The following is a 22,959-nucleotide window of genomic DNA, read 5'->3' on the forward strand; positions in this document are numbered from 1 at the left end:
AGAATTACAATCTGAGTACTTTATGCAGAAAAAGGGAGCTTATAAGAAGGAGATAGCTTTTTTTAAAACTTTTCTTCTATTTGAAATCATCTGCTTGCAAGAAATACAACAGATTGATAGATGGGTGTATTATCTGTTTCCCAATTCAGAAGAACACTATCTTTCTGACCCGATTTATAATTTTGGACACATTATAGCCACAACGTGAAGGTTGTTCCATTATTACTGAGTGCAAAAGTATGAATTAGCAATTTGAAACAATTTTGAAACAGATATTTTGATAGGTTCTTTGTTGCAAGATGCAGGACCTTGCCTTTTAAAGATGCACTTGGCAAATTCGTGAAACTTATTTCACCGTTTTTGAGGGAAAAGATAAGAAAAAGTGGCTCTAACCCCAAGCTGGTAAACCACCCAACTATAGCTGGTGAACCACCCAACCTTCCATATGCTGTTCAAAATTGTCCAGAAAGAACACTTAGTTATGAAGAAACTTATTCAGGAAGAGAACTCAACCCAAAATATTTACTGGGATTACTATTGTTAGGGTGCTATCTGAATAACAATTCTATCCTGAAGGGATTTAAATAATCTTATTTTACCCTATTTCATTCTTCATAGTCTCCAAGCATTGATTCAGGATTTCAACAATATTGTAGGGTGGCAAGGTAGTCTGAATGTTATTAGAATATTGTTGTATGGTGGATATAGAAAGTCTATACGCCCTTGTTGAAATGCCAAGTAAAAAATGTAAAAATAAAATCAGACCAAGATAACTTTTTCTACCTTTAAGCTATAGAATTCAATTGCAAAACAAAGTGAAATCTTTTAGAGGTAAAAAAATTAAAAACTTAAAGTGGTTACATAAATGTGCACTCCCTTAAACTAATACTTTCCTGAAGCATGTTTTGGTTTTATAACAACATTCAGTCTTTTGGGGTATTCATCCTATTTAGCTCACCCCATAGATTTTCAGTGGGATTAAGTCTAGGCTCTGATTAGGCCATTCCAAAACTTTGATCATCTTCTGGGGAAGCCATTCTTTTGGGGGTTTTTGGGATGTATGCTTTGAGCTGTTGTCATATTGAAAGGTGAAAGCCATTCTTTTGGGGTTTTTTGGGATGTATGCTTTGAGCTGTTGTCATATTGAAAGGTGAAAGTTTTCTTCTTCTTCAGCATTTTAGCAGTTTTGTGTCAAAACTGTCTGATATTTGACCTGTTTATAATACCCTCCACTTTAACTAATAGCTAAAGCTTGTTCTAGTTTAAGAAAAGCAGTCCCAAAGCATAATGCTGCCACTACCATGCTTCACTGTCGGTATGGTGTACTTTTGATGATGCAAAACTTGGAATCCTTGGAATCATAGCAAAACCTTGGTCTCATCAGACCACATTTTACCACATTTTGGTCAGACTTGATGTAAGTGTTTGCAAAATGTAGATGGGCTTGGATGTTTTCTTTGTTAGAAAAGGCTTTTGCATAGACCTCTACCTGCCTAGACATATGAAGGATAGGGGAGAATGTTGAGAATGTTGTCACATGTAATACACAACCAGTATCCTTTAAGCTTTCTGAGGGCTTTTGAGCTAGTTTTCTTTTGTTTCTTAAATCAATTTTGGAAGCATATCCAGTTCTTGGTAGTATCATTGTTGTGCCATGTTGTCTTCAATAATTGATAACTGTCTTCGCTGTGTTCCATGGTATATCCAATGCCTTGAAGCATTTTTTATACCCTTCTCATGACTGATATCTTACAATGAGATCCCTTGAGATTTTCTAAGCTCTTTGCAGACCATGGACTTAGCTGCAAGAAGCAACTGAGCAAATGCAGAAAAAAAAACCCTTCTGGAACAGCATATGGGCTTGCCAGTAATTAAGAGTCACTTTAATTTATGGCAGGTGTGCACTGACTAGCATCAATTTTAATATGACTGGTTAAATCTGAACACAGCCATATTCCTACTTATAAGAGAGCATGGACAGTTGTGCAGCCATATTTTTCTGGGTTTTTTATTGTTATGGTTTGCTTCTAAAAGATTTTAGTTTGTTTTTCAATTGAATTGCAGTTTATACATTACATTAAAGGTAGAAAGCATTCTGAGGTGATTTACCTTGATCTCATTTTTTTACATCTCAAAAACCTGGCATTTTAATGGGTGTGTGTAAATTCCATCTTGAAGGAATTTAAATAATCTTATTTTACCCTATTTCATTCTTCATAGTCTTCATAGTCACGATTAGCAAGACATATAGAAGAAATACTGGAATGGACTGGAGCACAATGATACATCTTTATTAAATAATTAATACATTGTCAAATGCATAAATATTAAATTAATTTCATAAAGAAGATACTCATTGTTTTCACTATGAAAGCCAAGTCAGCTGCAATATAACACCAAACCAACAGATAAACAGAACTAGAAAATTAAGTTTCTAGTTCTGGCTTTCATCCAGGAATCAATGTCATTATCTGACTCTGTATTTAATTAGCACCAGTTACTGTCAAGCAGTCACTTGGGTAGCTCTTTCACTATCTTCATTCAGACAGTAGAGGCAAATCTTCCTTCATCTAGTCTTATGTAAATGGCAGAGATTGTTGCCAGGTTTTGACATCACCCACTTTTCCAGGTAATATAATACCATACAGTAAAAAATAAGCAATCATAGTCAGAATCCTGTATATCAAAACACATACTTGAAAAACACTGTTATTCATAAAATTAAAGATCATTTTCTAAATATCCTAACATTGATATGCCAGAAAAGTGTAGGCTTTGAATATCTACATTAGGTAGTTCAAGAGTTTGATCTTTTTTTAATGGAATACTTTAAATAACAGAAAATCTCTTGATTTTTTTTTACACACTGCTTTAATATTACTTTCAGATTAAAAAATAATGGGAACAGGCAAAACATAAGATTCGGGCATTCTGTGCTTTATACTATGTTTTATGTCATAACTAACCATATTTATATTTGATGGGAAGACAATGATGGTTCAAATATAAAGCCTGAGTAGGTTAAGAGCAATCGTATCCATAAGAGGAAGAAAAAAGACTTAAGGCAGGGAAGCAACCTGAGGGAAAAAAAAATCACTGATGGGATCAGAAAGCCGGTGGAAGCACTGTGCTTTGACAAGACAAAAATCCTAACACAGCAACCTAAAAATTTGTTATAGTAATTGTGAAAAGGATAAACAATTCCTGTATGCCTATGCTACTACTCCTCTGAAGCTTTTTATTCAACCATAAGCCTGCATGAATCTAACCTTTGCTTATCTTACCTTGTTTTTAAGTGGAGCTGGGAAAAACAATAGTTTGGAAAAATAATGGAAAATTCTATACCAGGCATGCTGGTGGTAGATATTGGCCTCTGGTTAGATAAGCAGTAATTTCTAACTAAACCAAGTTATTCTCTCTCAAGCCACATACATTTATGTAAAGGGAGATCGTGCAAATGTAAACAAACATGATCTGTCTATATTTATATTTAAATAGAATTACGATCTACTTTCTTTTATATTTTGTTTCTGACTGAGCCATCTTTACTCTTAATCTATCAGATGTAATCCCAAAATAAGGGCATTGTCTTTGAAAAAAAGGGAGATCCATTTTTATGGTGATCACATGGTCTGTCTGCAGACCTTTAAAGATTTACAATTTAAAAGATCTGAAATGAAATTGTAAAACTTTCTCAATAAGGCCTCATTACATAAACTCAAAATACAATTTTGAGGAAGTCAATGCAAGCTTTTAAAAAAGCACCTCATTTTAACAAAGCTGCCAACAAAGCATACCTTGATGCTGTTGTCAGACTTCTAGTCCAACAGGCAGGACTGGAACCAATTAGCCAAGCTCACATGATATAAGACTTTCTGATAAGTTATTTGTACTGAAGAAAAGATTCAAAGCCATAATGAAATATATCTAATGATTGCTATGTTTCAAGAGCAAGCTCTATGAATAGGCTATTCGCCGCCTCTTTTGTGTGAAAAGGTTGGTTTTCATCTGTCCTTTGTTTTTGCAATAGTCAGATTTACTTTGTTATTTTTCTGTGTAAGAACTAACTTTTACACCTGCTTTGCAAAGCAACAGCACTTTTTTCTACTTTTAAGACAAAAACAAAATAATTGTAATATTTTGCTTTGGATTCTGTTTCAGCGTTCCTTCTTAGAGCTTCTCCTACAGAAAATAACTGACAGGAATTTTCTTTGGCAAGAGTGGTAAGAAAAGGATAACGGAACCAGGTACTGTATCATTAGGGTCTCAAGACAGGATCTCTCCACCTCAGACTCCACAAGATGAAGAAAAGAGGCCAGTCCCAAGCACTCAAGCCATGAACCAAAAGGTTTTTAAGTGGCAGAGTCCAAATGTGTTGTAGGAAATCTGTTTCAAGGCCTGCTTTTCAATATGACTTAGCTAATAAGTCTTTTTTATTATGTGAACATATGAAACCTCTTTTCAACAGAAAAAATCTAGATGAGAATGAAAACACAACATGAACTATTTTGAGCAACACTTCATCCCATATGTTTCATTCCTGATGATGATAATAAAGATAACTTACCAAGACTCAATGAGGCAGTTAAATCAGTATTGGTTGTATATTTGAAAACTTCAATCTTCAGATACATCTCAATCTTGCTATAAACAAACAAAAAGACAATAAATATTCATACCAAATTATATTGCTTATTTTATATTGCCATGTTAATTTTTTGTTACTCTAAAGTAGCAATCCCCATGCTTTGTGGCTTAGCAGCCCAATGGAGAGGGGCAGAGGGGTACTGGTCCATGAGAGTGGTGGACTAGTGCATGTGCACCAGCCTGCCATTTGCCCAGCCCAATTTCAAATAAGCCACAGGCCGGTAGTAAACCACAATCCAGAGGTTGGGGACTCCTCTAAAGTATTCTAAAATGATCCCTTTCTTGATAATTTAAGCCACTATTTCTACAGAGTATTATTCTTTTTTTTATGTTTTTTGTGTGGGAATCATATTTGCATGTAAAGAAATTTTAGCTTTAAAAAGCCAACCTAATGCGGGGTTCCATACTGCATGCAATGAAGTCTTTTAATAAAGCATTTGAAAAAACGATGTACAAACATCACTTGCATCCAACCAGCTACATTCTAAGAGCAAGATATAGATGCAGTTGAGCACGTTTATCATATTTAACCTGCTTAAAATCACCTCTGAAAAGAGACATTATTTATATTTATATTTAGTTGAAGACACTACAGACTGTTAGAGGAGTTGTTAAATTGATAATCTTCCCATGGCACAATGGCTTGAACCCAAGTAACCAAGGAAAAAGTGTTATACTCTGTTCCTCAAAGGTATGCACATGCATATGAAAAGGTGTATAATAAGACATGAACCAGAAAAAAAATGTGGAAATCTATATTTTTCCAACATAAAGAGAGAAAAATCATTCCATGTGCAGGAGATAGCCGTCATGTGCAGAAATGTGAGATCTAACAAAACATTAGTCAGTAAGTAAATGACTGTAACCCAAGTATACTTTCAGCATACTATAAAAGTCCTATTGAAATAAATAAATATGTGTTAAGATTGCAGCCTTGTCTATACTCAGATCAATCGATTATCACAACTATTTATTTCTAGAACTTTTCAGGATTCTTAATACATACAGCTCTCACATAAGCAGAAAGTAAGAGGAATGTAAATATCTTTGGCCATTTCCATCATCGAAATTTGCATACATTTTTTAAAAAGGAAGAAGTAATAGTAATAGCAATAGCACTTAAGACTTATATACTGCTTCATAGTGCTTTACAGCCCTCTCTAAGCGGTTTACAGACTCAGCCTATTGTCCCCAACAATTTTGGGTCCTCATGTTACCCACCTCAGAAGGATGGAAGGCAGGTTTTCTTGAGCCTGATGGGATTTGAACTGCCAAATTGCAGGCAGCCAACAGTCAGCAGAAGTAGCTTGCAGACTCTACTTTAACCACTGAGGCGCCACTGAGGCTTATATAATATATGCATTATTGTCCACTCATTAATTTTTACAGCTCGCTTCCATACGGTAACATATATTTGGCATCAACAATCATTAGGGTTTTTTAAAGTTACCTATGTGTTTAACTGTTTAGCATTCTGAAATGTTTTAGTGCTGTGCTACAGGTGGCAACTTGGTTACTTAATGGAAGACTACTAAGAAAGACCAAGGCAATATACTAGATATAGAAATTTAAATAAATGGTTTCAGCTGCTGCAGAAGTTTTTACTCTTCCCAATATTGACGTTTTATATATTTTATTGTTGTGGGGGTTTAGATTTTTTTACTCACGTTTGTGAATGGACAGTATATTAATAATCAAACAAATATATAACAATAACGAATTCTAATAACTCCCCAGATACAGATACTTTGTTTATACTTCATGCAAATAAGCTACTCTATGTTGTTCTATAATTATTGATTATATTCCTTTCCAAAAGTCACAGGCATTTCATTTTCAGTGATTATTATGTTGTTTGAAAGTTAATGGTAATAACAGAAATAGAAATGTACCAAATGTGCATATTTCTCCCATATGCCAATATTTATTCTCAATATAGAATTAAATATATTATATAGAAGTATATTTACAGAAGTATTTTAAGATGTTTTTTAGGATATAAAAGAAATTATGTATGACAGGGGAATGCAAAGTTTATAAAAATTGAAAACAAAAATATTATTATTAATAATATTAAAAAGATTTATACCACTGCTTAGACATATATATTTATTCATATTTATACATATATTTATACAATTTATACATATTTAAATTTATATAAATGTATATTTGCATAAAATCCCTTTATATTCAATCCAGCAACATGTTTAATGAAAGAGAATATTTTTTCTCTGAGCTTGTCTGATTCTACATGGAATCAATATAATACATGCTAACTAAAGCCTTCCAAAACATCCTAAGCAAACCAAAAGACCCAGAAACTCCTGCAACTATTACTATGTAGGACAAACAGCAGAAGACTGGCAGAACACATCCATGAAACCAACTAGCAGTCAGAAGATAAAAGCTCTTTAATTTCACAACATATGGACAGATTTAATCATAGTTTCAATTGGGAAACTAAGGAAGTCCTAGACCAAGCCAAGTCTAAAAATGCTAGGGAGCTTTCTAGAAGCCTGGCACTCTGACAAATCAGCCATCAATAGACACATAGAAATAAACAATATCTATAGAATATGAAAAGAGAAACCATCAACAAACCAAAAAGGGAACAAATAGACCTAAGCACCTCGCCACCAGCATTCAGCATCCAGATCAGCATAGATTAATTCCAAGATTAACATCAGACTAATAATCAAGTAAATAGTCTGTAGATATTCTCAGTCATCCAGGTCATGGTTGCCCCAAAGGTGCTTTTTCAGAAGACAACTGGACTTCCTTATTTTTTCTTTGAAGACCTTTCACTTGTCATCCAAGAAGCTGCTTCAGCTCTGACAGGCTAGTGGGAAATGGAGGATTTATATTCATTGCAGACAGCTGGTCAACTGCATTCTTTTAGAGGGTCATTGAAGCACTTGGAAGTTTATCTGTGTCCTCAGGGTCACCTGAGTAGTGTTCCTGGTTCTTGTAATCTACAATTTTTTTCTCTGGAAATCCATTCCTACTCCCACATCATGCAAAGTGTGTTCCTTTCCCCACTATCCTGTCAGAGCTGAATATTATCCTAGTTTGGGTAATCTGCAAGAAAAAAAATCAGTCTTAGAGACCACCAAGGAACCCTCATTATGATGTCTACCATATGAACTTTTATATTCTAAGTATGGTATATAAAATCATACATTGCAATGTCCTACCTGTCAATGAATACTTCAGCTTCACCCATAACAACACAAGAGCACACAATAGATACAAATTCAAGGTTAACTGCACCAAGCTTGATTGCAGGAAATACGACTTCAGCAAGAGAGTGGTCAATGTCTGGAATACTCTACCTGACTCTGTGGTTTCTTCCCCAAACCCCAAAAACTTTAACCTTAGACTGTCTACTATTGACCTCACCCCTTTCCTAAGAGGTCTGTAGGAGGCGTGCATAAGCGCACCAACATGCCTACCGTCCCTGTCCTACTGTTTCTTTTATTTTTCTTATATGTACCCATTTCATGTATTTATAACTATGTATATACTTATACCTATTATCTTGTAAGCAATTGACAAATAAAAATAAATAAAAATAAAATAAATAAATATTACAAACATTATTTAAAAGATAGGCTACTTACATGTCAACATAGTACATGAGCAAAATGTTACATGTTTCCTAGTCGGATGACATGAAAAGCAGAAGTAAACTTTTTTGAATGGGAGAAGAAAGGAGATGGAACTGCAGTTGACTACAAGTAGTCCTCAACTTACAAGTTCATTTAATGACTGTTCAAAGTTACAATGGCACTGCAAAAGAATGACATGATTGTTTTTCACACTTACAACTGTAGCAGCATCCCCATGGTCACATGATCAAAATTCAGGGGCTTGGCAACTGATTCATATTTATGATGGTTGCAGTCTCCCGGGGTGTCATGTGATCCCCTTCTGACAAGCAAAGTCAATGGGGAAGCCAGATTAATTTAACAACCATGTACTAACTTAACAACTGCAGTGATTCACTTAACAAGGGTGGCAAGAAAGATTGTTAAAATGGGGCAAAACTTACTTAACAAATGTTTCGCTTAGCAATGGAATTTTGAGCTCAACTGTGGTCGCAAATTGAGGACTATCTGTGTATAAAAGTCTAGAATTCCCTGTTTCAACAGCAACATTTGAACCTGCTGATTTGAATTTCTTTGAAATGTTACAAAAAGCTCTGGTGCTGATCTGGATTTACTCTTTTTGGTACCTCCTAGATACCCTGGCAATAACACGAGCTCATTCACCCTTCATTAACACGTGCTCAGAATACGTAAAGGTTTTTAAAATATTAATGAGTTATATAAGAGGAAAATAATAGTTTGTAGGATATAAATGTGACCAAAAGTAATATAATCAGCTCACCCATATAATCAACTGTGGTTATAAAACAAGATGCACCTTCAGTGTTTAACAGGAAGCAGCTTTATGCAATATTGCTAGCATTACAGGTGCACTTCCTCTTTCAAGTTCAGCTGAGAACAGAAGTTTTCTCTGCAGTATTTTTAGGTGACAACTCATTCTATGTCTTCCTCTGAAAATAAAGTAATAAAACCTCTATATTCCCCCACAAAAGAGCCAATAGAATATATTTCATAATGACTAGTGACCACAACTGAACATAAATATGATTCTGAAAAGAAATGGAAATTAGCCATAGAATTCAGTAGAATTGTGTTATTTTGATTCTCATCCACGTTGCATTATGAAAGGTTAAATACATGACAAGCAATTATTTTATTTCAGTTTGAACAGCTCTAATTTTAGTGGTTACTTATGAATCTGACATTTCAGTGGTTACTCAAATGTACTTACTATCTTAACATTGTCCTGGAAGCACTAGAAATATTATGACCAAAAGAGAGAGTCCTGAACTTATTTAGAAGAATATATGTACCACTTAAATGGCACAAGCTTCTAAATTGCAGCAGCAGCAACGTATTAGCAAGGCTTACTTTTCTCCCAAATGAGTAAGGCTATTTACAGTATTTTTTAATTTCCATGTAACTGCTAAGAGATTCACTTTCATTTCCTAAATGAATAAAAAAAATGAAAAATCAACAGGACATATTACTAATATGCTACACTTAAAATTTATTATCTTTATTTCCAGGTCAAAACATTTTTTATAAAATTGAAATCACCCACTGTAAAAGATAGTATGCACCTGAAGCAAATTATACAGCTATAATTAACTACACTCATTTGTCTATAGATACACATACGTTCAAGTAATTCTTTTTAGTACACCCATATTTCTTTCCACAGCCTAGTATTTGCAACTATCCAAGGTGGTCAAAGAATATAACCAGATAGTGGATGTTCTGTTTCATACAAATAGTGTTAACCTAGTAAGATTTCATTATATGGTCCAGATGAGGAAGCCTTATCTCACTTACTCATACCCACATACACAGGCACACACACATGTATTGTACTATTGATTAAATTTGTGTGCTGCTGCAATCACAGAAAAATATTGATTGTTATAATCATATTATTTTAAATATATCTTCTTTGCATCCTGAATGCTTGATATGAAAGCAATAAAATATTTATGAACCATAACAGGAAAACATACTTAGATTTTAATTCTCAAGAAAAAGTTAGCACATCTATTATTGTTGGAATTTTTTTTTAAGATAAGAAAGAACAGAAAAAGGACTTGCCCAATAGACAGATGGATTTTAGATTGTTATGTAAAGAGGATTAAACATGTATAAGTCAATTCATTTAGAGCATAATATTTATAAAATATTTCAGAACACCTACATTTTCCTTGTGGATCAAACCTCAAAATGTCTATATTAGGAATCCACCCTGGGAGAGTTCATTATAGATACATACTACAACAGATGTCAACATGGAGGCAATATCATCAACAAAAGGTGACAGAAGACAATGAACATTGTAGAACAGCTACAACGAAGTCTATTTTAAACCTATTTTATCAACTTCATTTAGTGTGACTATTACTTATATTATTTTTCTACCCAAACACTGCAATTATTGTCCCATCACAAAAAGCATGTTTTTATCATTCTAGTTTGTCAAACATTTCACAATTATCTAAAGATTAAAGTGAATAGTGACTACAGCAAATGTTAAAGATGTTAGAAGCAACCTACAGGATTATCACTCATATAATAACTAAGTGTATAAATGCAATATGTAAATTTGCAATATGTAAGTTAATTTATGGCAGGCTATGCAAAGTATTTAAAGAAGTGTTTTCTGAAACATTTGTGTTGTAAGAAACCTGCACTCCCTGAAGCTTTAAAGCAGCCTGTTCTTTGAAAAATTCAACACAGCTCTTCTGAAATCTTCCCCAATCATTTCCATATCCAAGTGTCTGTATAGCCACTTTACTTCACTAACCTCCCACTGAAAATATTATCTGTGCATAAGGATATAAGAAATCAAAGAACACTTTTGAAGCAGCTGCACTAAGCTCTTGAGAGAGCATGGCCTTTTTCAATACTTTGCACAGGGCTGCTATGGATAAACACTGGAGGAGGGAGCTCCTAGATGGAAGGCATGATACAAATTAATAAACAATAAATAGAAAGATATGATATTATCATTTTCTTAGTGAGACCACAATGAATACAATTAAATTTAATTATTGATTCCATGTCAGCTATTCCCCACTGGAATCATCTTTTGAAACAAAAGCATACAGCAGATTTGTCCAACCCACATAAAACCCTGGATAACTAGTAATGAGAGCCCAGTAGATCAAACTTTTAAAGGAAGTTTTTTATTTATATACATTAATTATATATTTTATATGTGGCCTATGACAATTCCTTTTCACTCAATGAGACCCAGGCAAGCCAAAAGGTTGGACACTCATGATATACAGTATCACAAAAATCCTAGAAACTGTTTTTATTGAATTTATATGGCAACTTGTAATACTAAACATGTTGGTTACCCAAGAGAAACTTAAAAATCAATGACAGCATCCTTAGTAGGCCACAAAGAAGCCGATTTTGCTTTACAGTTCCTCATTACTGAAGATGAGTTTTAATCACGAGATTCATGAGTTAAATCTACAGACACCACCTATAAATATATATACAAATTTGAAAAGTTAAATCTATCTACATAAGGCCTCCATCTATTTAGAAGTAATTTCATTATGTAATCATCTTTCATGTATTACTGCACACTTAAAATACAAATAGCAAAGGATGTGATTGTTACTACCACCAAAATCATTACTATACAAAAAAAAAATCTGAAGAAAATTGGTACTTTGTAGCCACTAGAAAAAATGATTCTTACAGAGCACTATTTTTACTAATCAGTTTTTGTAAATTTTGTCATTGTATTAAGAAACACAGTAAATCACAATGGAACAAGTTAATGAAACAAGAACTGGTTATTTGGTAATCCAAGTATCAACAGTCTTGTATGCCACATAATATATTTGTATTGGCTGAAGTTGAGCTACTGCCTTAGAAGCCTAATAGATAGATTTAGTGTAGATAAGTAGCTTTTACATACACAATTTACAAATGAAGCTGTAAATCTGTATTTTATTTTTAAAAAACACCTTTACTGTCCAGTTTCTCTTTTAAAAAAGGATGTTTAAAGCATAATGAAACCAGAATTCCTCCAACAATACACATATATAGTGTTTATGTTTATTTTTAAATTCTATACTTTTCTTCACAGTTAGAAATTAGTAATTTAGGATATTCAGATTTTGATATAATTTCAGAGACCGTCCCAGACACTTAAAACTATTTTATTACGTGCATCAAGTCAAGTGTCAACTCTTTAGTAACCACACAGACAGCTTCTCTTCATGAAAATTCTAAATTAGTGAACTTCTTAGTGAATAAGTTTAAAAAATTGGTCATATTATCTTTTCATGAAAGTTCTAAAATTATATTCATAATATATTTACAGTAACATGTTTACATTCCTCTAAACAAATGTTATTGAAAGAACTATGCATGTGTTTGATAGGTAAACAAGAATTATGAATTTATTATTCCATTTTTATTGTTCAACTTTGCTTTATTTGCCTACAGATATACAATACAATGAGTCTACGAAAGCAGCAGTATCAGGCTGATGACAACAGTAAGTGAAAAGTGGCATAGATGAAAAATAGATACAAAGTCAAAGTTACCAAGACAACCAATAACCCTGGATGCCTTTGCAACAGCAGGAGCAAGGAATAAAAAAGCTTCTGCCTATCAGGAAGCAAAAACGCCATCTCCGTCCTTCTTGAAATCAGGGCCTTAGGTACTGAGTACACCTTCAATTGAACGCTACAGCAAAATTGTGCTGTTTGTGTCCAACACCCTCCCTTGCACAAGGAAAGCTCAGGGAGCAGGTGGAAAAGGGATTAGGCGCACATCCTCACTGCCACACGGGAAAAGAGGAGGCGTACGCAATTCTCCAAATACAATTAAGAGGAGGGGAGGTCGAAATACGGTTTTCTCTTTGACCCATTAAACCAAACGCGTCCCAAATAGAAAGCAAGGTGACGCTTCTCCCCGCGCTTCCATCTCTATTCCCACACACTGTGCACAGTGCGATCGATTCCGCCCAGACTGACAGGGAAGAGAGAGGGGAAGAGGCGCCGAAAACCCGGGTGCCCCGAAGCCGAGGCGATAAGGAAGCTTTCAGCTTCCCCGGCCAGCAACTCGGCTCGGCTGCTTAGGCCGCTCAGCGGAGGACGACAGCTCAGCCAAGGCGCTGCCGGAGCCGCCTCCGCCACTACTGCCGCCGTCCCCTCCCCCACCCAGCCAAGCACACGAACCAGCAATGCGGCTCCCCAGGCTGCGCTCGCACCCAGCGGCGAGCAGGCAGGGGCCTAGTCGTGTTCCGGGAAAGGGGGACTGCGAAGGCCGCGCCACCGCGCACAAAGTTGGAGAAGTTAACCACAACAAAAGACCGGGGAGGGAGCAGAGTTTTAATACCCCGACTCATTTTCCGCCGAGGCTACTTGCACCGCGACAGCCCGTCGCCGTAGCCTCCCTTGCACACCTCCCCTTCCTGGAGGAGCTCGGTCCCCCTCACACTTGCCGGGAGACAGCAGGATGGAGGCTCCCTGAGGAAAACCTTCGGAGAGGCGGGCGCGCTTTCAGCTGCCACCCCTAAAATCTCTGCTACGCGGAACGACCCTCTCTCGAAGGAGGAGGCGCAGCCAGCTCCTTCCCTGCCAGCGGCACCCGTTTCCCGAGGCGGCTCCCCTATTCTTCTCCCACCCCTTCGAGCCAGACGGCCGAGACGCCCCTTCTCTTTAAAGAGAAAGCAGGAGAGGAAGATGTTAAAACCCAACTTCAGATCAGTTCGCTCCCCCCCTTCTTTTATTCATTCCCCGCTCGAGGGAACCGCACGCCCCTCATTAAGGAGCAAGCGGACAACCAGACGGACACCTCCCCCTTTTGGGTGCAGATCCCCCTCAAACTGCCTCTCGGGGAAGGAGGAGGAGGAGGAGGGAAAGCAGTCTGGCTGCCAGGTCGTCTCCCCCATTTGCTCTTCCCGGCATCAGTTCCAGCAGTTCCTTCGCCTTCCCCGGCAGCGCCGCGCGCAAGCTCGGCTTATCCGACAGCGCACAGCCGGGAGCGTCCCCCCCCCCCCCCCGCTATCCAACCTCCCGCCTGTTCCGCAGAGAAGGGGCCTGGCGGCCGCGGCGCACAGCCGCTTCCATTTACCGAGGTCAGTAAAGTCTCCGGCTCCTCTCGCTCAAGCTGCCGCCAGCGCTGACCTTTGCTTTGTAAGAGGAAGCTGGAGCTGCTGAGTCTTCCGCGGCCGCCATGTTTTAATCACTGGCTGCTTGTTTATTTCAATGGAGACCCTCCCACAGCTCACCCTCCTCTTCGCAAAGCTCCTCAGCCTGCGAGGAGGGACTGGGAGGGCCGCTGCCGCCGCCGCCACTCCCTGCGACGGAAAGAGGGCGCGCGCACCCCAGCCCGTCCGCGGCCGTCGTCTTGGCGGGGCGGTTCGCCGAGAGGAAAGTTCCTTTGCGACTTAACGCTGGTCGCCGGGACGTAAACAGGCGTCTTGGAACAGGGGGAAAAAAAATAAAAACCCGAAAGAAGCCGTGACCGAAGCAAGAAGGCAGATAGGAAAGGATGCCATTGTCTGTATCGTTAACAAAAGAGAAGTGGAAACCAATCGGTGTGATTCATCGATTTCCTATCCTTGGACGATTAAAGAAAACAAGGCGCTCTTTCGCCGAACCATTTAAAAGACCCGATGGTCATAATCACATATTCATATTCCCTCTCTCTCGCCCTCCCTCGAGATGAAACGCTTTTCTAACTAAGGGAACACGAGTTCTGTCACTATATAAATCTGTGGAGGAATAACATTACGCCCCACGTATAAGTTGGGTGAGAGGACATGCCGCGCGGTTTGAAAGTAAATCCTTGCGGTTTTGAATACACAAAACAATGGCACCTTTCAGCATAGACACAGCTTTACTGATGGGTTATGTACTTTGGGGAGTATTTGATAGTTCTGGATGTTCCAGGCCTATCAGGTATGACACCAAAACTGCATGATCTTAGGTCATGACCACCTCCATTTAGTTTTTTAACTGTTGCGTTATTGGCATTTGAACTAACATTTCCTGTTCATCTTGATATGCCCATAGGGTGGTGCATTTACTAAGATATGCCTTGAGTAAATTGTCTTATGAACGAATTGGCCGAATTCACACGAGATTTTTGAAATCAGAGCTTGTTGCATAAATCATAGATCTATACAACCCTAAGCCAAGATCAATAATACAATGATTTAACCTCTGTGGAGTCATAGTAAACATAAAGTTTTAGCAAGCCCAGGATAAAATGAGCAGCAATTTTTATCAAGTTTTTCATGTTAAAAATTACATTATAAAAATGTAGAAATGTGCAAAGAATCTTCTAGTTTATCTGTGGAAACTGAGTATCAAATTGATATTTTCTGTACTGGTTTGCAGTCACTGTAAAAGGAAATTTCAATAATTTGAGTTTATATTGCCTTAATATTCAGAACATAATAAAATTAAGATCAGTTACATAGATAAATTTTGTATGGATTACATGTTTCTTTACTTTTGTATAGCATATTTTATTATGTATTATTCAAGTGATACCCTAGGCATTTCACACTGAGTGTTACAAAAGGGGGAGGGGAAGCAGATTTAAACAGATTAACCACCTAGAAAAAAAGAAGCCTTAGCTTAGACTTCTCTAAATAATAAAGTATGTTTCCCAAACGTGTAAGCTGCAAAGTCCAGAATTCCCCAGCCAGATGCAACTCCTAGAATTCCCCAGGCAGCAAGTCTATTGCTGAAAGTACAGGTTCTCGATTTACAACCACAATCGAGTCCAAAATATATGTTGTTAAGCGAGACATTTGTTAAGTTACTTTTGCCCATTTTACAACATAGTTGTTAAGTGAATCACTACAGTTGTTAAGTTAGTAACATAGTTGTTAAATGAATCTGGCTTCCCCATTGTCTTTTCTTGTCAGAAGGTTGCAAAAGGTGATTACATCACCCTGGAACACTACAACAGTTATGAATATGAGTCAATTGCCAAGCATCTGAATTTTGATTACGTGAACATGAAGATGCTGCAATGGTCACAATTGTGAAAAATGATTGTAGGTCACTTTTTTTCAGTGCTGTTGTAACTGAAACGATCACTAAATGAACTGTTGTAAGTCGAAGACTACCTGTACTAGGGGTTGAAGTCAGCATATCTAGATAATACTTAGATTGTGGAACGCTGCCTTAACCTACACCAAAATGGATGTCCAGTGGAAATTAATGGAACAAAAGTCAGAGGCTAAGATCTTTTTTTTTTTAATGTCCCTGGTTCTTCTCTTCATCTTGGTTGGTTCATAAACCTGCAGAAGATCCTTCTGTCATTGACTTCAGTTAGAATCAATTGTTTTTTGCCTGCTTTTGTATGGGATATACAGCATTTTAAAAGAGGTTTTAAAATAGAACAAGCTAGTGTTTATTAATAGATTTAAAGTGAAAATTAACATCTAAAGGAAGTAACTAGATTAATTGGTATGTACAATTTAATCTAGTCAAGAACCAATTTAATTTTTTACCTCTCCTTGTTAGCGTAAATAATTTTATTTCATAAAGTATTTTAAACTTTTTACCTAATCGCATGTATATCATTTGTATAGTTCAATCTTGTTTAGTTCAACTAGAAATCTTTCCAACATGTTCAGAGTAATATGTTCAAACTAATATGTTCAGAGTAACATGTATGCTTGTGTTCATTTGGTTATTCTACTTTTACAAGTGGAACTTGATACAGAATGCTATAGTTATTTCACAAAGGTATGAAATGTGTTGCTTACTGTGTTGTTTTTTTAAACTATCTGCTACATTTCATAACCACTGATCATATACAGACAACTACTATATTAAACCAAGATTTTCTCTGTGCACTACAATGCCATTTGTAATCTGTATATCTATAGGCAGCTCAATTGCTGCTCTGAAATAAATACTGTAAAAAGGATATTTTACTGCAATTCATTCTTTCTTTCTTTCTTTCTATCTTTCCTTCTTTCTTCCCATTTGTATAGCAATTCATCTCAACAAATTATTCTGGGCAGCAGCACAAAATTAAAATAAAAGTAAAACAATGTGGGAATGACCTTGGGGAAAGGAGGGAAGACATGCTGCCTAGGAAACAATCAGACAAGAGAAGCAAAAGCCCCTGGTGACTTAACAATCAGGGGAAAAAAGTTATAAAGGACCCGCCCTAATGGATCAAGCAGTTAGAAATAACAGTGGGAAGTTTGCACTTTTAGACTTGCAAGATTCGGTTAATATAGTCTTACAATAAAGTAGATTTAGCTCATCAAGTCATGTTTCCTTTCTGGTTTACCTGGGTGGGATGACATACAATACAAAAAGTAAAATAAAGGGAGTCCTTGACTTATAACAGTTCATTTAGTGACTATTCAAAGTTACAACAACACTGAAAAAAAGCGATTTATGACTGTTTTTCACACGTATGACCATTGTAGCATTGCAGCATGTCACATGATCAAAATTCAGATGCTTGGCAACTGGTTCCCATTTATGACAGTTGCAGTATCCTAGGGTCATCAGCTTTTGCGACCTTTTGACAAGTAGTCCATGAGGACTCCAGAATCACTTAACCATGTGACTAACTTAACAAATGCAATGATTCACTTAACGACTGTGGCAAGAAAGATCGTAAAATGGGGCAAACTCACTTAAGAATGTTTAACTTAGCAACATTTTGGACTGAATGGTGGTCATAACTCAAGGACTACCTGTACATAGCAGCTAAGAAAAAAAAAAGTTGTTTTGAAAAACACACACTCATGCCACATGACAAACTGCTTTCAAAATTATCCATAGTTTCAACAGCAGTTTGCCATGATGGAAGACAAATTCTTATCCACTTTGAAACTGATTGGATTCTGTCCCTGGAGGGGAAAAATGTCACCCCCATGCAATTTTAAAAAATGATTTGGAAAAAAAGAAAGACCTTAAGGTTAAACATTACGTATCTGATATTAGCACAGTTGAGAAAGTCCAGAAATATTTCACAAGAAGAGTTCTCCACTCCTCTACTCGTAGAATACCTTATGCCACCAGACTTGAAATGCTAGACTTAGAAAACCGTGAATTACGCCATCTTTGGCCTGATCTAAGTATAGTATATAAAATCATACATTGCAATGGCCTACCTGTCAATGAATACTTCAGCTTTAACACAAGAGCACACAATAGATAACAAACTCAAGGTTAACCGCACCAAACTTGATTGCAGGAAATACGACTTCAGCAACAGAGTGGTCAATGTCTGGAATACTCTACCTGACTCTGTGGTTTCTTCCCCAAACCCCAAAAACTTTAACCTTAGACTGTCTACTATTGACCTCACCCCTTTCCTAAGAGGTCTAGGGGGCGTGCATAAGCGCACCAACGTGCCTACCATCCCTGTCCTATTGTTTCTTTTATTTTTCTTATATGTACCCATTTCATGTATTCATAACTATGTATATACTTATACCCATTATCTTGTAAGCAATTGACAAATCAAATAAATAAATAAAATAAACGCAAGCATTGCACCTCTACAGTAGCCTCTCTTTTTTTTCAGATTACTGCCTGTCAGGAATGTCAATCTCAAGGCCCATGGCTGGATCTGGCCCTCTGGGTGCTTAAATCAGGTCCATGGGGCTGCCCTGGAAACAGTGAAGGACCAGCTTCTACCAGTGAATACGGAACCGGGAGGGCTATGCGCGGCTATCCCCAGCTCCGTTTTGGGTCACGGTGGCCTCTTGCAGCCCTCTACCTGGGAAAATGGAGCTCAGGAAGCTCCGTTTTCGCTGGCAGAGGGCTGCAGGAGGCCATCACAGCTGAAAATGGAGCCTCAACGAGTAACATCAAGCTCGCCATGCCCCCTGGCCATCCCCTCCAGCCTCCCAAGGTCAAACACAACCCTGATGCAGCCCTCGATGAAATTGAGTTTGACACCTTTGGCCTAAGTCTGAAATGAGATTTGGCCAATTTATAAATCATAATCATCTTCTTTAATATCTTACAATTTTTAAGGCTTCTCTGGAAGTCCAAAACAATAGTCTATCTTAATAAATAGGAGTGGAATTTAATAAATAGTAGGAACACACTGTAATTCTGGATAATTTTCAAAATGTGTACTTCTCAGAAATGTTATATTAATAGCAATACAGCTAACAATGTAGATTCTCTCTCATTTCTCTTAGGCTGAAGAAGAAATAAAGGCAATATCAGGAAAAATAATTGTTGACAAGGCACAGTTATACTGTGGATATATTAAGTAGGAACATAGTATTAGACTGAGTTGCACTAACAGAGTATTTCTTATCACTTTCAAAAAACATCATATGAAATTTTTATGTTCTCTACTTTCCTTTTATGCAATTGATTATGTATATGTCAATTGATTCTATTAAACTGAATCTAAAGATTTAGTTGTAGTACTTTAAGCCTGAAAAATTGTTTTTCTCTTTCAGAAACAGGATGTTCTGCTACTTCCTGCTGTAGACTATCAACAGAAATATGTTCTGAATGAAGACATTTAATGTATGACATACAACAGTCACTGTCAGTTTCATTCTTGCAAGTTATATCCAAAATTTAAACATGCTAATAGTTTTCAAAAACAAGATTCTGAAGAAGCTTCAGCTCCAAATCTATTTGTAACAGTTTTCCTAACTATAAACATAATGCATTTTAAAAAGGAACTATTAAAAAGTACACATTACTTTAATAAATAGTAGGAACACACTGTAATTCTGGATAATTTTCAAAATGTGTACTTTAGTAAAATTGGACTGCAAAGTAAAGGCTGCCCTAAATTTGTATATCACACTCACTACTATATTTGGAGCTGGAATCAGAGTGATATGGTGTGCACTTGGACCACAAATACCCTGGATTTGAGCATTGACTTGGGCCAGGGAGCATATCAGCTTCTCCCTAAAATATATCATATGGCCTTGACCAAATTAGTCTCTCTAATAACATCTGCCAGATTATTAACATAAAGGAGGAAAGTTTCATGCATGTGACCTTAAACTTTTAAAGATAATTTAGTTAACCTTCAAACATCTGTGGGATGCAATGTTATTTAACTGGATTGTATTTCAAGAGCTCTGAAATTGGGGGAAGGTGGGAGAGAGAGAAAAAGAAAGAGAATGATATTGGAATGTGTGTTATTTTCAGCTAGGAGATTCTAATTATTTTGTACTCTGTAAATAATGCCAGAAATTGTAATCTAAAACAAATATCTTGTATTTGAGGGCTATTTGTAACCCACCTGAATATCATGACGATCATGTCACATTATTTTTTCTGGGGCAAAACACGATTGGCTTCACCATGTGGTTATTTTAATTAGGCATTGCCAGATGTGGTTTCAGACCTATGCAGATAGCAAATTGAGTCCCCTGCCAATCAGTTGATGATGTCATTGGTACTTTCCATTGTGCCAGGTCCTAACTTGTCATGCATTTATACTTTAATAATTATAGGATAAAACTTTATCATCCCAGAAGGAAGATAAGATCTGGCATTACAAAAACTGGCGAGTGGTGTTATTGAATAATCAACATGGGGCTCAATTATTTTCTGGAGTGGTTTGAAGCTTGTTAGACCCATGAATGGTACTATCTATAAGACCTATTCATATATAGATTTCATACACCTTAAGGCAGGGGTGTCAAATTTGTGGCCCACAGGCTAGATGTGTCATGCTGGCCCCACACCCACCCGATTTAGCGAAGGGGAAAAAAGTCCTGATATATCATGTGATGACGCCGTGACGATGTGAGTTTGACACCCTGCCTTAAGGCATGAAGGATGTTGCTTCATCAATATTTGCTATTCTTACCAACTGTACATTTAAGAAATTTATAGAAAAAATGTGATTGCAAGTTTATTTGTTCTGGACAACTATAGTTAATGCTTTTATGTTTAATTAACAAAAGAAAAGCACACATACAAATAACAAAGGAAATGAAATAACATACTTTCAGACTTACAATAAGAAGGCAGGGAGGGAGGGAGGAAACATTAAAATAATTCAAAGAGCTTTGACCATACTGTACAAAAGTCTTTGTCCTTTCCCTTTGTCAAAAATACCTTCATATCAATGACCTACTGAGCCAAAACAGGTGTAGTTTTCTCTTTCTAGTGTTGTATGATAGTTCTTTTAGTCAACTTCTCATCCAAACATTAATACATTGTACTAAACCACAATATACTTCATTGTTTAATATGCTTTGCTAAATGTAATGTGCAAACCTATCACTTGTGTTTTGCAAATCACTGTTTATGGTTTAGCATGATGTATGAGCCCAGCCAACTGTGTCTTAGAGAACAAACAATGGTTTAAAAAGTGTGCCTTAGTGTGATGATGAATCCCTTTGTCAACTACAGTGATATCTTGTACCACCTATTCTCAACATTTTGTTTACAGAATATTCTGTAAGCAAACATTCTTCATATAACACTAAATTGCTAGAAATCAAGCTTACATATCGAAGCATTTAAAAAGCAACTAATATTTTGCTTATAAACAAACACACTACTTTTTTCAAGAAATAATATAACACCAAATATGAGTTGCAATATGCAAGTAGGCAGCAATATAAAATTTCCAAATAAATAAATAATTGTAAGAGGTATAAGGAATGATTTTATCATTTTAAAGAATCCCACTCACCCTTAAAGAATATCTGCTGTTTCCTTTGGACCTCCAATGCTCACCCCACAACAGGTTGCAAACTGTCACCTTAGCCCTCAGCTAAATTTTTGTGCACAGGTAAAATCTCACTGATTTTAATAGCAGCAGGCTGGTGATTCAAAATTTAACACACTCTCTCTCCCTCCCTCCCTCCCTCCCCCCTTCATACACATACACACACACACGCGCGCACACACACTTTGGAATTTGGAAAAGACAGTTTAGGCTTTGGGGATGGAAGAGCAACAATGATTTGTGTTGGAAAGATCAGCCAAATACACTTAGCTCCTTGCTTTCAGACTAAGCCTTTTGACACTGTGGAGTAGTGTTTCATATTTAATGAACTGCTTGTTCTCTACTTCAGAGCATACTCTAATTATCTCACTAGCTGCTGTCTCCTAAGGCTTCTTAATTACCAGGAGTATATATACTCAACCTTGTACTTTATGTAGATGGATGGTTCTCCCTTATTGTTTCTGCCTGGTATAGATCCCAGCTTGAGACAAGTCAAAACATAGATAACATTTTAAAAAAAATTAAGAATGAAAGAGCCATTGGCAAAATTCACAGCTGATGCTGATATCTTATTTTGCCAGACATTACTTCTCAGAAAATTCTGATCCATGGCTAAGCAAATAATTATCCTTACAAAGACAATGTCCACAAAGAACCTTTTTTTCAAAAACAAAATTATTTCAAATCACTCTTGGTCTCAGTAACTGAATAGTGGAGGAATTGGATAATGAATATGAAAGATAATTATTCTTCTAATTCAGGAATGAGGTTGTTGTTAAGAAGCATGACCGTTAGCCAGGTTGATAGCTGTTGGTAGAAACAAGAGTTCAATAATATCTGGAGAAACACCTATTTTTCATTTGCATTTTAGCTGCATGGTCCCTAGAAAACTTCAGGTTTGTTTTTGAAAGGCAGTCTATCTTGATCCTTAAAAAGGTTACAGTTCAAACCAATACTTGCCTATTTATTCAGTTGACTTGTCCCACATAAATGGCTATATAATGTGCAACATAGAGGA

General features: G+C 36.7%; 1 protein-coding gene across 9 annotated transcripts in view; it reads right to left on the reverse strand.

The window, feature by feature from the left end:
* NCOA2 (nuclear receptor coactivator 2) overlaps positions 1 to 14,701 on the reverse strand; it is a 121,418-nt gene extending 106,717 nt beyond the window's left edge. For 5 of the 9 annotated variants that reach the window (XM_026706106.2, XM_087931378.1, XM_026706102.2 and 2 more), the window contains exons 1-2: positions 14,355 to 14,579; positions 4,568 to 4,644 (exon numbers count right to left, since the gene is read on the reverse strand). The gene's annotated coding sequence lies outside the window, so the exon portion shown is untranslated. Of the gene's footprint in view, positions 1 to 4,567; positions 4,645 to 9,039; positions 9,209 to 14,354 lie in introns of those variants that run through there. The other 4 variants (XM_087931375.1, XM_026706104.2, XM_087931379.1 and 1 more) reach the window with 4 other exon arrangements.
* Positions 14,702 to 22,959: the final 8,258 nt, after the last annotated feature.

This window comes from Pseudonaja textilis, chromosome 3 (genome assembly GCF_049901715.1).
Source record: "Pseudonaja textilis isolate UNSWEBS1 chromosome 3, rPseTex1.2, whole genome shotgun sequence".
Lineage (NCBI taxonomy): Eukaryota > Metazoa > Chordata > Lepidosauria > Squamata > Elapidae > Pseudonaja > Pseudonaja textilis.